Consider the following 16,067-nt stretch of genomic DNA (forward strand, 5'->3'; position numbering starts at 1 on the left):
TGAAGAGACACCAATTAAGGTGAAGTAGTGTTTATGCTTTGAAGAGAGTTATGTGTTACGCTGAGGAATAGTTTGGAAGTTCCCTTCATAGTGAGGGAAAAGGATGTACAGTAAATGATTATGTTTCAAAGAGCTCAGCATTCACAGTAACTGCCAGCGAAATGTGTGTTCTGAGATGAAGAGGATCAACATGAATATTTATCTGTCAGTGTATTCAAGGAGTACATATGCATTCTATGTGAACAAAGGGTTAATTGTTTGAGGAACTTCTCACAAATAATTTTTTTTTTTCATCTAGCCTCGATTCCAAAAAGAAAAGTGAAGGTGGAGTGCTGTAAGGCATCATGAAACCAGGAAAGATATGGTAACCTTGAAAGTAGCTTCAGGAGACCCTGCGATCCCTTGGTGATGACTCACTGACCGCTCCTCCACTTTCTGCCCTCCTCGGACTCTCTAAAATAGAGAACCTTCTGTTTCATGACTGAGAAGCCAGGGGGAGGGAATCATCTTAAAGCGGTATCCTTTGGAGTGCATACCACTGTGAAAAGTGGGGGTCCTGACTGAACATAGTTAAGCTGTCTTAACCTACTAGGAAAATCTGGTTTAATACGCACCGGTACATTCTGACTGCCTGGTTTGCATTGTTTGTTTGGTGGTCAGGATCTGTTAGTGTATTTGAGAGATGCGTAGGGAGTTCCTGGTCTGAATCTGGTGCTGTGACAAGCTGCTGTTTACACACAGATCAACACCTTCACTGGGCACCTCTTCCTGGAGCTTATGGTCTAGTGGTGGTGGTGGTGTTTATTTGCTAAGTTGTATCCAACTCTTTGCAACCCCATGGACTGTAGCCTGCCAGGCTCCTCTGGCTTTGGGACTTCCTAGGCAATAATAATGGAGGGGGTTGCCAATTCCTTCTCCAGGGTATCTTCCCAACCCAGGGAGTGTTAGGAGTCATCTAAAATGAATAGGTTCAAAATAATGTATTATAAGACACATTGTTCAGTCTGTTTCTGAAAGGAAAATGCAAAAACATTCTAGGAAAATACTTCTCTATAAGAGTGTTGACACATAGTATACTTTCCTTCAGTCCTGTCCGACTCTGTGCGATCCCATAGACTTTCCTTATGTCTCTGGGGAGTTGAGGGTGAAAGGATTTAAACACAAACAGAACATAACCATGCTTCTCTACATAATGAAGTATGTCTGGGGACTAGGGAGCCATCCTTCATCCTGTGATGGTTTGTAGAGAACATGCTGAGGACCATTCAGGGAGCACTCCTGTGTTCAATTCAGAGCATTTCCTTATAATCCTTTCAGATATTTACTGAGCAACTATTATGTTCCAGACACTGGCCCTACCAGTGCTGGGAATATCAGACTTTTATACTTTTTAATATCATATTAAAAGTAAAGCATCTCTGGCAACAATTCATTTGGCTAGAAAACCCAAATTATTAAAATAGTCCAATGTCAAGACAGTCTGTTAGTCATGTTTTAACCTCAGTTATTGTTTCTTTTTTAAATGGCAACAAACTATAGCATTATTTTTGAGCTCATTTACAATTTACTGGATAAATGGGTTTATGTGCTTAGTCATGTCTGACTCTCTGAGACCCCATGGACTGTAGCCCACCAGGCCCCTGTGTCCATGGGGATTCTCCAGGCAAGAAAACTGGAGTGGGTTGCCATGCCCTTTTCCAGTAGATCTTCCCAACCCAGGGATTGAACCCAGGTCTCCTGCACTGCAGGCAGATTCTTGACCATCTGAACCAAAAGGTCAGCTGCATTTTAAGACACCTTAAATTAATAGTATAAATTGAAACATTTACACAATGGAGTATTACTCAGCCGTTAAAAAGAATTCATTTGAATCAGTTCTGATGAGATGGACGAAACTGGAGCCGATTATACAGAGTGAAGTAAGCCAGAAAGAAAAACACCAATACAGTATACTAACACATATATACGGAATTTAGAAAGATGGCAATGACGACCCTGTATGCAAGACAGGAAAAAGACGCAGCTGTCTATAACGGACTTTTGGACTCAGAGGGAGAGGGAGAGGGTGGGATGATATGGGAGAATGGCATTCTATCATGTATACTATCATGTAAGAATTGAATCGCTAGTCTATGTCTGACGCAGGATACAGCATGCCTGGGGCTGGTGCATGGGGATGACCCACAGAGATGTTGTGGGGAGGGAGGTGGGAGGGGGGTTCATGTTTGGGAACACATGTAAGAATTAAAGATTTTAAAATTAAAAAAAAAATAATTAAAAAAAAAATAAATAAAATAATATGAAAAAAAAAATAAAAATAAAATAAAATAAAATAGATAACTAGTAAAAACATGCTATAAAGCATAGGGAACTCTCCCCAGCATTCTATAGTGGCCTATATGGGAAAAGAATCTTTAAAAGAGCATGGATATATGTGTATATACAACTGATTCACTTTGCTCACACTTGAATCTAAAACAACATTGTAAATCAACTATACTCCAATAAATTTTTCAAGTATGATGTAAAAAAAAAAAAAAAAAAAAAAAAATAAATTGAAAGAGACACACGGACGCCATTGTTCATTGCAGCACTGTTTATAATAGCCAGGACATGGAAGCAACCTAGATGTCCATCAGCAGATGAATGGATAAGAAAGCTGTGGTACATATACACAATGGAGTATTACTCAGCCATTAAAAAGAATATATTTGAATCAGTTCTAATGAGGTGGATGAAACTGGAGTCTATTATACAGAGTGAAGTAAGCCAGAAAGAAAAACACCAATACAGTATACTAATGCATATATATGGAATTTAGAAAGATGGTAACAATAACCCTGTATGCGAGACAGCAAAAGAGACACAGATGTATAGAACAGTCTTTTGGACTCTGTGGGAGAGGGAGAGGGTGGGATGATTTGGGGGAATGGCATTGAAACATGTATAATATCATATAAGAAATGAATCGCCAGTCCAGGTTCAATACAGGATGCTTGGGGCTGGTGCACTGGGGTGACCCAGAGGGATGGTATGGGGAGGGAGGTGGGAGGGGGGTTCAGGATGGGGAACACATGTACACCCGTGGCAGATTCGTGTTGATGTGTGGCAGAACCAATACAATATTGTAAAGTAATTAGCCTCCAATTAAAATAAATAAATTTAAATTTAAATAAATAAGCGGGGTGCCAATAATAAATTGGGATTTGCTGAGTAATTATTAATAATTATATTAAAAAACTATTATTCTAAAGTCCTGACAAAAGCCGAATATCAAACACATACAGAGATGCACTCAACTCATATGCTTTTCTTACATCCTCAAAAAGTTACAAATATTTGAGTTTAAAATATGGGATGCATTTAGAAACCTTCTTTCTGTCCTTTGAAAACTTTAAACGTTTTCTAAGATACTACTTTGCTTAATTAGAGAGAGGTCATATGTTTATTAAATATAAGTTTAATCCATTCTACTTATGCCTGGTGGCCAAGGTAACATTTTAGAGGATTTAAAATATTGGGCCATCCAAGTTTTTCCATGTTGATTGAAGTCAGAGTTTGGGACTTAGTATACTAAGGAGTGTGTTCCCATCACTTATGCATTTGAAATGTAAAAGGCTTTATTTTGAATGCACTGAGCCATATTAAAAGTAAAATGGAATTTTGTATGCTTCAGATATAGCCAAGGAGATTTGCTCAATGTCATTTTTAATGTTCCCCAATCTGAGGGTGGAATCCCTCAGGTAATACTGGAAACATTTTGAGCCCTTGTATTTTGAAAACAGGCACTTAATATAAACAACCAAAAATGTTTTTAAGCAAAATATTATATATATATATAAAATACACATATATAGTTATGTCCATATATAGGCTTATATCTTTGGTTATTCAAGACGTAATACAATATTGAATTATTTTCATTTTTTTAAATATTTTTCCAAAACAGGAGTGCTAAAAACAAATATTTTAGGCACCGTAATCCTCTACTGCCCCAACAAGTAATTCAAAGATGCGACAGAATCTTAGTATGATAGTTGTTTTTTTCCTGTTTTGTGCCTTTATTAACAAGAAATATGGGTTGAACTTTGCTGACATCTTTGACTAGTCTTTGGTACTAAATTATTTGTGAGCATACAGAGCTAAATATACACCACTTTTACTTTTGCTAAAAATTTTACTGTTGTCTCTCAAAATGCATAGCAGGGTAGAGGGGAGAAGGGATGGGGTGAATACAGTATTTGCTTATCAGAAAATGCCCAAGTATCTATTTTGGTGCATCTGAGAGCAGAAATGAAGATTTCCAAGTAAATAAACAAGCTACATGAAAAAACATCAGAACAAAAATGCCACAATTCCCATTAGTGAGAATAACAATAAGAAAAAACAATTACATTCTCTTATAAATTAGCTATATAAATGAAATCTTTATAAGCCAAGTTTGTGTTTAAAAATAGAGATAATAAAGACATGTATATTTATGGTGGTGTTAAAAGATTCCAAGTCACAGCAGACAATCACTGTTTATATTTAGGTTGGGGAAAGAGGAGAAATGAATTTCCTCTTTCAGTTAAATATGCGGTATAGACTTCTGGGCACTTTAATTTATTTTCATATCCAAAATGTAGGCAGTGTTCACCTATAGGAGATGAAATGTAAAGTGTTCATCAGTTTGAAGTAGATTCTAGTGGATTTGTTTTTAATTGATATATAGTTGATGTACTATGTTATATAAGTTGCTTGTGTGCTAAGTCACTTCAGTCGTGTCCAACTCTGGCCTGCCAGGCTGTCAGTCCATGGGGTCCTGCAGGCAAGAATACTGGAGTGGGTTGCCATTTACTTCTCCAGGGGATTTTCCCAGCCCAGGATTGAACCTGCATCTCATGTCTTCTGCGCTGGCAAGCGGGTTCTCTACCACTAGTCTACATGGGAAGCCCATTATATGTCACCTGTGTACAACGTGGTGATGCAGTTTACAAAGGTTATACTCCACTTACAGTTATTATAAGTTATTGGCTATATTCTGTGTTGTACAGTGTATCTTTGTAGCTTATTTTATCCATGAGAATTTGTACCTCTTACTCGTCTAACCCATCTCTTGCTTCTGGCTGCCTCTCCAGTCTCATTTCTTGCTATTGTCATCTTGACCTCAGTCCAGCCAGCCACAATGCCTGGATTCAGTTTCTCCAAGATTTCGTTTCCTGTCTCACACTTTCCGCAGTGGCTTCTATTTGTTTAAGTAGCTCATTTGGATCTCTCTTCGGGTTCAGGTTTCAGTTCTGACTCAGTGGGAAAGCTCTTTCTGTCCTCTCTCTCTAACACCAGCCCTCTCTGGTCTAGCCTGCCACCCAGCATGCTTTATTCTCAGCAGTCACAGCCCTCTGAAATCATCTTGTATTTGTTTTCTGTGTGTTCATTGACTGTCTTGGCCCCATGCACAAGGCAGCTCCTTGAGCACTCGCCTCTCGTCTGCCTAGATTAACCGCTTTGTTCCTAGTGCCTAAAACATGGTTGTCCTAATAGCTCTAAGTAAGAAACCAAGAAATATTTTAAAATTAGCTGCTGCTGCTAAGTCGCTTCAGTCGTGTCCGACTCTTTGCGACCCCATAGACAGCCTCCTACTAGGCTCCTCTGTCCCTGGGATTCTCCGGGCAAGAACACTGGAGTGGGTTGCCATTTCCTTCTCCAATGCATGAAAGTGAAAAGTGAAAGTGAAGTCGCTCAGTCATATCCGACTCTTAGCAACCCCATGGACTGCAGCCTACCAGGCTCCTCCATCCGTGGGATTTTCCAGTTGATCAAATTCATGAGTTGCAAAGTCATCCATTAGATTTATCAGATAACCTAAGGGAGAAGAGAGTAACTGGCGCCAACGCTGCGCATTTTGAGCTCCTGGTTTTCCCTGGAAACAATTCCAGACGAAGAATTGATTCTCTGCAGAGAATCAGGGGTATGATTTGCCTCTTCCTATGACATTTACCCCCATAGCTGTGTACCTTGAAATGTAAGTCTCTACCAGTAAGTAAGTCTGGAGTGAAAGCCCCTTGTGTACATGATGGCTCAGACATTGAAGGTATGAAACAACAAACTGGATCCGAGTCACAGCCCTGCACTCTGGCCCTGTTTTAATTTACTCTGATGGGAAACTGTATCTGAGCGGCAGGGAAAGTGGGTGTGTTGCCGACAGCTGTTTCCATGCATTGAGCCATCAGATAGTGGAGCTGGCAATTGTGAACAGGAGCAACATAAAATATGCATGTTTTATACTTGTTGGTCTGTTTGGGCTGAGCAGTTTTTTGTGATTTTAATGATTTTCAGGGTTACTTAGATGCTTTCTGAAAAGTTTACAGTCATCCATCTCATGTCAAAAGCTGTATTTAGAGGGATCAGTGACACAGATGACGTAAGCTGCTCGGCACAAGAAGAACTCTCATATTCAGAAATCTTCAGTCTAAGAAGTCATCATGGGACTTTGAAAGCTTCCAGAAGTGTCGTGTTGTATCTACAGTAGTATTTTAAGCACTGCATCAAGGACGCAGTTGGCTGAAGCCGTGTGAGGCACGTGTCTTAAAAAAGAGTCCTTGTATTCCTGCAGGTGAATGTTTTAGTCCTTTTATGAAGGTAATTGCAAGTGTATCTTATTGCATGGACTTGAAGCATTTTAAATAAAGATAGGTGAAATCCTTTTTTGGAGCCAGATGATAACTGCTGAGGTGTGAGGAGAAAAGCAGCTCCTCTGCCCCTCATTCCGGTGTCTTTTAACCAACCTCACTTCCCCATGCAGTGTTTCCCCTTAAAATGATGCAGCTTTGCTTCACAAGGGGGAACGTCACTTTATAATGGATTTGAGGCAGCAGCTGTGGGCGAGTGAAAAAGCGGTACTTCAGACCTCAGCAGCCTCACCGCAGCGTCCTCACAAGGGAACCGAAGCATAGTCTTTGCTCTTGAGGTAGTAGCTGGCTGGGCACTGAGGCAGAAAGCAGACATTCCTCAACAGGGTGGTTTTCCGCCTGCTGACCAAGGAGTCTCCAATTCCCAGTTGTAGAAGACCTAAGACAGTGGAAGGTGTGTAAAAGCTAGCTCAGGGGCCTGCGTAAGTACCTGTCGCAAATAAAAATGCCTCTTGGAAGATGTGCATAAAATTCAATAATCTCATAAAAGCTCCTTGAGTTTAGGGTTATATACTTCCTGCCATTCCATGCTGTAACATTTGCCCTTTTATGACAGAGTGGTGTTAATAAGGGCACAAATGTAAGTTGGGTTTTTAAATTTTCTTAATTGTCTCCTCCCCTCACCTTGCAAATGGACACTGACCACTGATTGATCCTCAGATGGCTTTTTAATTCATATTGATCCATGATTGGGTTTTAAAACATGGAGAGTGCCGATTTAGACTTCACTTTTTAACCTCATAAAATATATGTTGTTTCATTTTGCGTAGAACAGTTACAACCTTCTTCCCGATATCTAATTTCATGTCACACCTTTTTAATAAAGAAACCCACACAGGTTATTTTCACTTCTCCCACCTAAAAGCTGCTTCTAATGGGCAGCTGACTCATGACCACATTGCCTCTCATAGGCATGATTGTGCATTCTTTCAATTCATTGGATTTCTATGATGATTTCCGCTGACACTGCCAGAGAGAAGGTGGCATTTTGAAGTTCTGTTCTGTGAGCCCTTCCAGGTAAACAAGAATTCACTATGTGGTATAATGAGTTTGTTTGGCCTTCATGTTTGTCTCCAGATTCAGCTCAGTTCAGTTCAGCCGCTCAATCGTGTCTGACTCTTTGCAACCCCATGGACAGCAGCACACCAGGCCTCCCTGTCCATCACCAACTCCCGGAGTTTACCCAAACTCATGTCCATTGAGTTGGTGATGCCATCCAGCCATCTCATCCTTTGTCGTCCCCTTCTCCTCCCACCTCCAATCTTTCCCAGCATCAGGGTCTTTTCAAATGAGTCAGCTCTTCGCATCAGGTCTCCAGATTAATCTCTCGGTAATTGCTCGTCATCAATGACATTCCAGGGTTACTTTTATCTCCATCTACCAACATAAAGGGAGATGAGGGTAAACACACTCTTGTCACCCTCCCTTGGTGTACCCTTAACTACTCAGCCATCAACACACACTGGTCACCTGACGAGATTGTTTTCTGTGTGAGGCCAAGTTATCGTACACTGAGTCCTTATCCCCATCAATCCCAGGTCATTGACATATTCTTCTCTTTGAGGTTGCACGTGTTTGCTTTGTGATTTTTGGCCGTGGTCTGTGTGACACATGGATTTCTTGAGGGCAAGGAAGGTATCTTCTCATTTTGACTTTCCTAGTGCTTAGCCCAGACTCTGGCAGGACAGCAGTGAACGCAGAGCCCTGCTCACCAATTCTGTACCATGTGCTAGCTTTCTAGTCAGCTCTACAAGTCCAAGTCTTTCTGTGGTTCCAGGGAGCTGAGTGTTTTAGGGTCAGATGCACACAGGTATGAAAACAGCTTGCTTACAGTGATGTTGTTAAGAAAATGAAGCCCGAGATTTCTTTCACATCGAAACACTAGATGCTTTTACCAAAAAAAAAAAAATAAATAAATAATAATAATAATAATAATACTGTTTCTGTGAATAGAGCACTTCAAAGTAAGTACATCAGTACGAGAAAGTGGACGTTGTCATTGAGTGAAGTACAATATTTCTGCATAATTAAGAAAGAATAATTGAAGGTTGTTCTTTGATTTGGTAGGAGGTCTGATTTGAAGGGAATTTGTACGTTGCACAGCTCAAGATGAAAATGAAATAATTTTGCATTTTGGTATTTTCTATTATCTGTTGAAGTGTTTCCTTTCAAAGAATATCTATTTTTATGTACTGTCCCCAAATGTGATCTTTTCAGAAGGCGTGTTATCATCAAATGCATTTTCACAAAGCATAACACATTATGGGATTTGAATGGAGAGGGAAAATACATTTATAAAAGCAATACATAGTAGCTGCAAATACAAATTTTGTTTTCTGATATTAAACATGATAAATCTACAAGTCAGATATTTGTCATTAGTAACAATGACTCTTGGTTAAATGTGGCATAAATAAGTGGTTAAAGGCCTCATTACACAACTAAAATTAAGAATATAAGCTTCGTAGAACCCATGTTTTTTCCCCCCTCAGACAGTGAAACAATTAATGCATGAGTTATGAAACAGGAAAGGAAAAAGGGAAAATTCTATGTGTTGATTAACTACCATACCTTCTGCTTAGTATTTTCACGTAATTTCTATCTTCTAAACCTGAAGTTTCTTCTGCGTAGGTTATTTTCATCAAAGGAAGCTGAGGCTCAGGGATTTTAATAACTTACCAAGATTACAGGTTATAAGTGGCAGAACCAGAATTTGTCTGACACTGTTATTCATAATCTTCCCAGTACTTTTTGAGGCTCTGAGCAACTGCTACCTACGAGAATCTCCCCAATCTGAGAAAGGCTGAAATCCTGATTTAAGAGTAGCTTTCATTATAGCTGTTAGAAAGGAGCAAAATGCTCTGTCAGAGGTAGCAAACCTAAATTATAATCAACAGTGATAACAACTGTGAAACAGGACACTTACTTGTGTGAAAGTATAGCAAAATAGTCAAAGGCTTCAGGCAGACAATAGTCTGGGAAAAGGGCAATGAACACGACCAGTCCCATACACCTGGTGATGTCCAAGGGAGCAGTTTTGGTCCAGGGTTTTACAGGTAGTAAACAATACGATAGAGGAATAAGACCAGCTACTCTTTAGCCACTCACCAACCACTAGCACAGCTGAGAGCACAAGCTCAAGATTTCATGAATCCTTTTAGCTCTGAATTATCAGGACAGTTTTAGAAATGAGGGCCCAAGCTCAGACAAAAAAAAACAAAAACAAAGAAAACCTACCCCAAAGCATCCATCTAGTGTGTGTCAGGACTGCGATAAACTTAGCAGTGGTCTAAATGCCAATGAAATGCTTACAACCATATCGCCTTTGCCTCCCTAGGGGTCACTGAGGAACAAGACACAAGAGATATAAGGCAGAGTTGATCTGAATAATGGAAAGTGATGCCTGGTGGGAGGTATTGAGGGAACAGGAGGAGGGCGCAGGTGAAGGAGCTGGTGTTAGAGAAGAGAAGGGGTGCTTCGCTTTCTGAAGTTTCAGGGCACAAGCTGCCCTTGGAGACAGGAAAGGGTGCCCCTGCCTAACCCACGAGGTCTGACCCTCTCCTTCCTGACAGGCAGACCCTTTATTTCTCCTGTGCTTTGTTTGTCTGACCCTGTCACTGCTGTTCCCCTGCTGGAAGCAGTCATCCATTCTGCCTGGTTAACATCAGCTTTCTGCTGTGCTTGGTATTTCTATATACCTTGCCCTGAGTGTAGAAAGATGTTGGCTGGTGATTAAAATGCACAAGGGGGGTGGGGGGGCAATCATTAAATGAGAACCTTTTCTTTCCATGTGGCATCATGAGTAAAGGGGAGGTTTCTCATCTAAGAGATTTGAGCCTTCATCTCTAAATTTGTCTACTTGACAGATTCACTAACCCAAAGATACACACATTGGCATCTGAGAAGTAGGGCAAGGGCACATCTCCTCTGGCGCAGCTGATTCTGTGTTGCCAGGTGATGTTCTGAAGCTGAATATGGGGAGATGGATGGGACTGGGTGGTCTGTGGCAGAAAGTCCAGGAATGTTACATTGGGTACGAGTCTGTAGACCAGCGCGTCTCAAAATGTGATGGAATCACCCAACCATCTTATAGAAGGCAGACTCTGATTAAGTTTGAGATAACTACCCGAGATTTTGCATTCATCACAAAATTGTGGATGGTGTATGTATGCCTTATCCATTCAGGCAGCTATGAAAATATACTGTAGGTTCAGTGGCGCAAACAGTAAACATTATTTCCCACACTTTTGGAGACTGGAAACTCCAAGATCAAGAGCCCAACCAATTCATGGTCTGGTGAGGACCCCCTTCCCAGTTCATGGATAATTGTCTTCTGGCTTTGTCTTTGTGTAGTGGAAGGAGCTGGACAACTCTCTAGGGTCTGTTCTATAAAGGCACTAATCCCATCAACAAGGTCTCCACCCTCATGACCTAATTACCTCCGAGAAATTCCATCTCTTAACACCATCTCATAGGGAGTTACATACAAATGGGATTAAAGGGGTGGGAGAGCATAAACATTCAGGCCAAAGGTGCTCAGAGAACATTTTGATTTTTCAGGCTGTGGAGCATCTTGCTCTGTTGCATTTGCATTAATCATCTATTTCCAGGGCAGAGCCCCCAGGCAGCAGCTTGCACTAATTCTTCCTAAATCATCTGTGTAGACTAGGCCACTTGATGCCAACAAATCATCCAGAGCTGATTCCGCACATCTCTTCCCAACTCCACACTCTGTGTGATCAAGGTGGTAGGTTGATGACAGCTGCAGTTGGAGTAGTTTCAGCACAGACATCAGTGAGTGCTACCCATCAAAAGACTTTTCTTAGCAGCTCGATCACTCTCTGTTGCTATTTTATGAATTTATCATGACCTGAATCATGCTAATTCAGAGTATTTTCTTCCAGCATGTTTCATTTTTACAACGTGATATTATTTTATGTGTATTTGTAGGATGGAAGCTCCAGGCTGCCCAGGAGGTTATATTTTTTTAAGACATCTAGACTCAGAAATAAGCTGAGTGATGCACCCTACTCACATCCTTTAACCTGGGTTGTTCACAATATGGTGTCACCAACAGAACTGCAGCGAATTACGAGGTGTAGAGCAGAATTTTGAAGCTTATTTTATTTTATTTTTTATTTTTTTTATTTATTTTATTTTTTTTTAATTTTAAAATCTTTAATTCTTACATGTGTTCCCAAACATTATTTTAAAGATAACTTAACACACTTGGGCCTGTGTTTCATAAAGTATGTAGTAAGCACATTTATTATCCTCAACAAAGCCTCTGCATAGCCACAATTTTGATATCATTTCAATGGGAAAATAAGTTCTGAACTACGCAGTCCACTTACAAACACACATATGAGCCTGAATTGATTTTGCAAGTTTTGGAAAATTATGTGACCTGGATCAAGGATTTTTCTTAGATTGCAGTTAAGGTTTGTGCTAATATACCTAAAAATGATAATAAGATTTATAATAAAAAAAATTAAATTTACAGTTAAAAAAAAAAAGCAAGAAAAAAACCCCTAGTGTGTGTCTGTGTGTGTGTGTTTATATGGAGAAGCTGCGCAGTAGGGAAAGAAGGGGGGGCGGGGTGGAATCCCAGCGAGGTGATCACTTGCCAGTTAAAAGAAGCTATGCAGCAAAATCTTGCTGAAACTTGCTTAAAACCAAGTGGCACTGTGGTTGCTATCAAGGGACTGAGGCTCAGCAATCACAGATGGAGAGCAAAGCAGCATAAATCCCATGAGATTGTATAGGACCTGCTTTGGAATAGAAAAATGAACTTTCCTGAATTTTTATTTCTCTCTCCCTCTGTTTGGGATCTAGTAATTGTGCTTAGTTAGGTGTAGTAAAATTATTCCAAGACAGGCAACAGAGGATAGAGGGATGAAAAATGAAGAGGCCCGCTGTTAATTAATAAATGATTTTAACTTTGAAGGTTGGCTATGCATTTAAGATGCACATGGGGGGAAATGGCAAGGCCCTTATGAAATACCCAAAGTGTTAAGCCTTTTCTGAAAGATGGCTTCATTATCATGATTTCTTTATTATTCATCTTTATCAGAAAAGCAAAATAAATTTCAATTTGAACACTATTAATAAGAGATTGAGCAGGAGTTTGAAGTATTCTACCATCTGGCTAAACCGTCTGAATGTCTATTGAGCTTATAAGCAAAATTCTGTCTATAAATAGCCAGTCACAAGGCTAATTTTTGTGTATAAGTTCCAACAGAGACAGACGTAAACATCATGGAAAATGTCTTAACTGCCTAGCATAAGTAAAAGATACTACAGATTCGGGATTTGCTGTCAGGGTTTGTTTCTTTATTTTTCTTGTTTATCAATCACTGTAGTAAAATATATGGTTTTCACAGCATTAGGGATGGTGGCAAACTGAAATAAAATGAAAAGGAGACTGAGTTAGAAGGCGTGGCAGTGTTTAAGCCTAAGAGTCATTGACAAGTCACTTAAATTACCCAGACCTCTGGCTCTTAAGGTATAAAGTAAAGATATCTCTATTTGGAGACCTGTACGGTTCAAAAATCATCTGATATCATCATTATTCTCAGATTTGGAAATGGAAAAATTTTCATGACCACTGTGGCATCATCTGAGGTTCCCTACAAAGAGCAGTGATGTGTAATCTAACTTTCTTACTGTATCTGGGTCATTCAGAGTGTCTGACTACATAGTATGATATTGATTAGACAGGAAAAAATGACAAGATGGGAACTGAAATAAGTGGCTCATTACAAACCAAAGAGTGGGAGAAATAATGGTTAGTGATCTACTCATAGATCAGTATATGATTGAAGCTCCCTCTGTGAAGAGGAAACACATGGCAGTCTGAAACTCAGGGCATAATGTCAGTCATTGTCTGAAGTATCAGGAATATAATTTGAGTATAACATTGAAAACATCTACTCATATGGTATTCTTCAGTAATAAAATGGATGAATAAAATATCAAATTAGAATAGTGGTTTTCAGTCAGAGGTGGGGTATAATTTTGCCCTTTAGGGACATTCAGTGTCATCTAGAAACAGTTTAGTTTATCATGACTAAGAGGGTGGCATAGCATTGGGTGGGTAGAGGACCTGGACGCTGCTAAAGATCCCACAGTCCACAAGAGGACCCCTCACGACAGAGAATTATCCTCCCCAGAATGTCAACAGTGCCAAGGTTGAGAAACTCTGAATTAGGAGAATCTTCTCCAGCATCAGTTATCCCATGCGCTGCTTCAAATGAGGGAACTCTTAAATTCCGCAAGACAAATGGGGCAACTGACGAGTCGTTGACCCATCACACAGGACTCAGGGGTGGAATGACAACTTGACCCATCTTCTAGCCCATAGTGCAGTTTCTTCCCTGTAGTTTTTCTGAATGTGGTCGTCAGGGCAGGGGATTAGGGCCACCTGCCATGATCTCACAGAGAAGGCAATGGCACCCCACTCCAGTACTCTTGCCTGGAAAATCCCATGGACGGAGGAGCCTGATGGGCTGCAGTCCACGAGGTCGCTAAGAGTTGGACACGACTGAGTGACTTCACTTTGACTTTTAACATTCATGCATTGGAGAAGGGAATGGTAACCCACTCCAGTGTTCTTGCCTGGAGAATCCCAGGGACAGGGGAGCCTGGAGGGCTGCCGTCTATGGGGTCACACAGAGTCGGACACGACTGAAGCGACTTAGCGGCGGCAGCAGCAGCAGCAGCAATGATTTCAAAACAAACCCTTTCTTTGTTCATTCGTCTCCAGCCAGTGCTGCTGAGTTTGAGGAATCTGAATCTAGCAGGGAAGAGGAGCCAGGTATCTGCAATTTTTTAAAGCCCCCATGAGTGCATGCATGTGTGATCAGTCATGTCCAACTCTTTTCAAACACATGGACTGTAGCCCACAAGGCTCCTTTGTTCATGGAATTTTCCAGACAAGAATGTTGGAGTGGGTTACCATTTCCTCCCCCAGGAGATCTTCCCATCCCAGAGATGGAAACTGTGTCCCTTTAATCTCCTCCATTGGCAAGCAGATCCTTTATCACCGCATCACCAGGGAAGTCCTTGAAAGCTCCCATATGATTGTAATTCACATGAACATTAGAGCTACTGTACTTTACCAGACTGAACACTTAATGTTCACCAAGGATTTTTCATGGTCCTGAAAGGATGCAGCAATACATATGCAGAGGAGAATCAGAGATGCAGAGAGGCTTTTATTTATGGTCATGGTTCAAAATAGTAAATAACACTGTAAGCCATGCAGCATCAGTTCAGTTCAGTCTCTCAGTTGTGTCCGACTCTTTGCGACCCCATGAATCGCAGCATGCCGGGCCTCCCTGTCCATTTCCATCTCCCAGCATAGCTATTTAAAATGTGAAAATGATTTACAAATAAAGGCTGAGTATTGCTTGGTGGCTCAGTGGTAATGAATCCACTTGCCAATACAGGGTCCATCTCTGGGGTGGGAAGATCCCTGGAGGAGGAAATGGCAACCCACTCCAGTGTTCTTGCTTGAGAAATCCCATGGACAGAGGAGACTGGCGGGCTGCGGTCCGTAGAGTCTCAAAGAGTCAGACATGACTTAGTGACTAAACAAAAAGAACAGCAAATTAATGCTGCATCTGCCAAATACATGCTCAAAGTTGAACAGCCTTCAAAGGAGGAACACTCTGGGCTGGACCAGCTGCTTAGTTGAATAGCGTAAAATTCTTATCCTCCCAGAGCCATGGATTTGTTCACTCCTTGGATCATTCCACTTTAGTTAGATGGAAATTAGTCTGACACTCCATGAGTTTTCTATAACAACCTGTCTCATAAATGCTATCTGCTTTTTGCCACAGAAGTCGGGGAAAGAAAGTATTAGGGCTTCTCCATCATCTTTCTATCCCCTGACAAACCTAAATGATCCCAGGTCAAGGCCACCTAGAATAGTCCTTACCATTCAGTTTATATTTATGTGGGTTTCACTCCACAGTTACAGAAATCTTCTGAAACTATTAACTCCTCTTGGATTGAATTGAATACATGGGACTCTTGATCCCTGGTTTTGCTGTCATGAAGCTTATAAAATTAATAAATTTTGAATGTATAACTAAGAAGCTAAAAGAAAACTGGGTGAATCTATTTATGGCAGCCAGTTGTAAACATATTATTTTATAACAGTAATCTTCAATTTTATTCCTTGACCCTCTGATTAAAGTAAAATATTACACCCTCCTGTAGTATTGGTTTTAAGTTAAAAATTAACTTAAATATTGTGACTCAACCAAAGGAAAGTAATGGGGAAAAAGTAGCACTTTGTTCATAGATTGCTACATGTGCCTCCTAGCCCCTTCCAGAGGCTCTGATGAACTGCACACTTTGAGAATCGCTGAATTAGAACGGCATGGAGAG

This window comes from Budorcas taxicolor, chromosome 24 (assembly GCF_023091745.1).
Source record: "Budorcas taxicolor isolate Tak-1 chromosome 24, Takin1.1, whole genome shotgun sequence".
NCBI classification, from domain to species: domain Eukaryota; kingdom Metazoa; phylum Chordata; class Mammalia; order Artiodactyla; family Bovidae; genus Budorcas; species Budorcas taxicolor.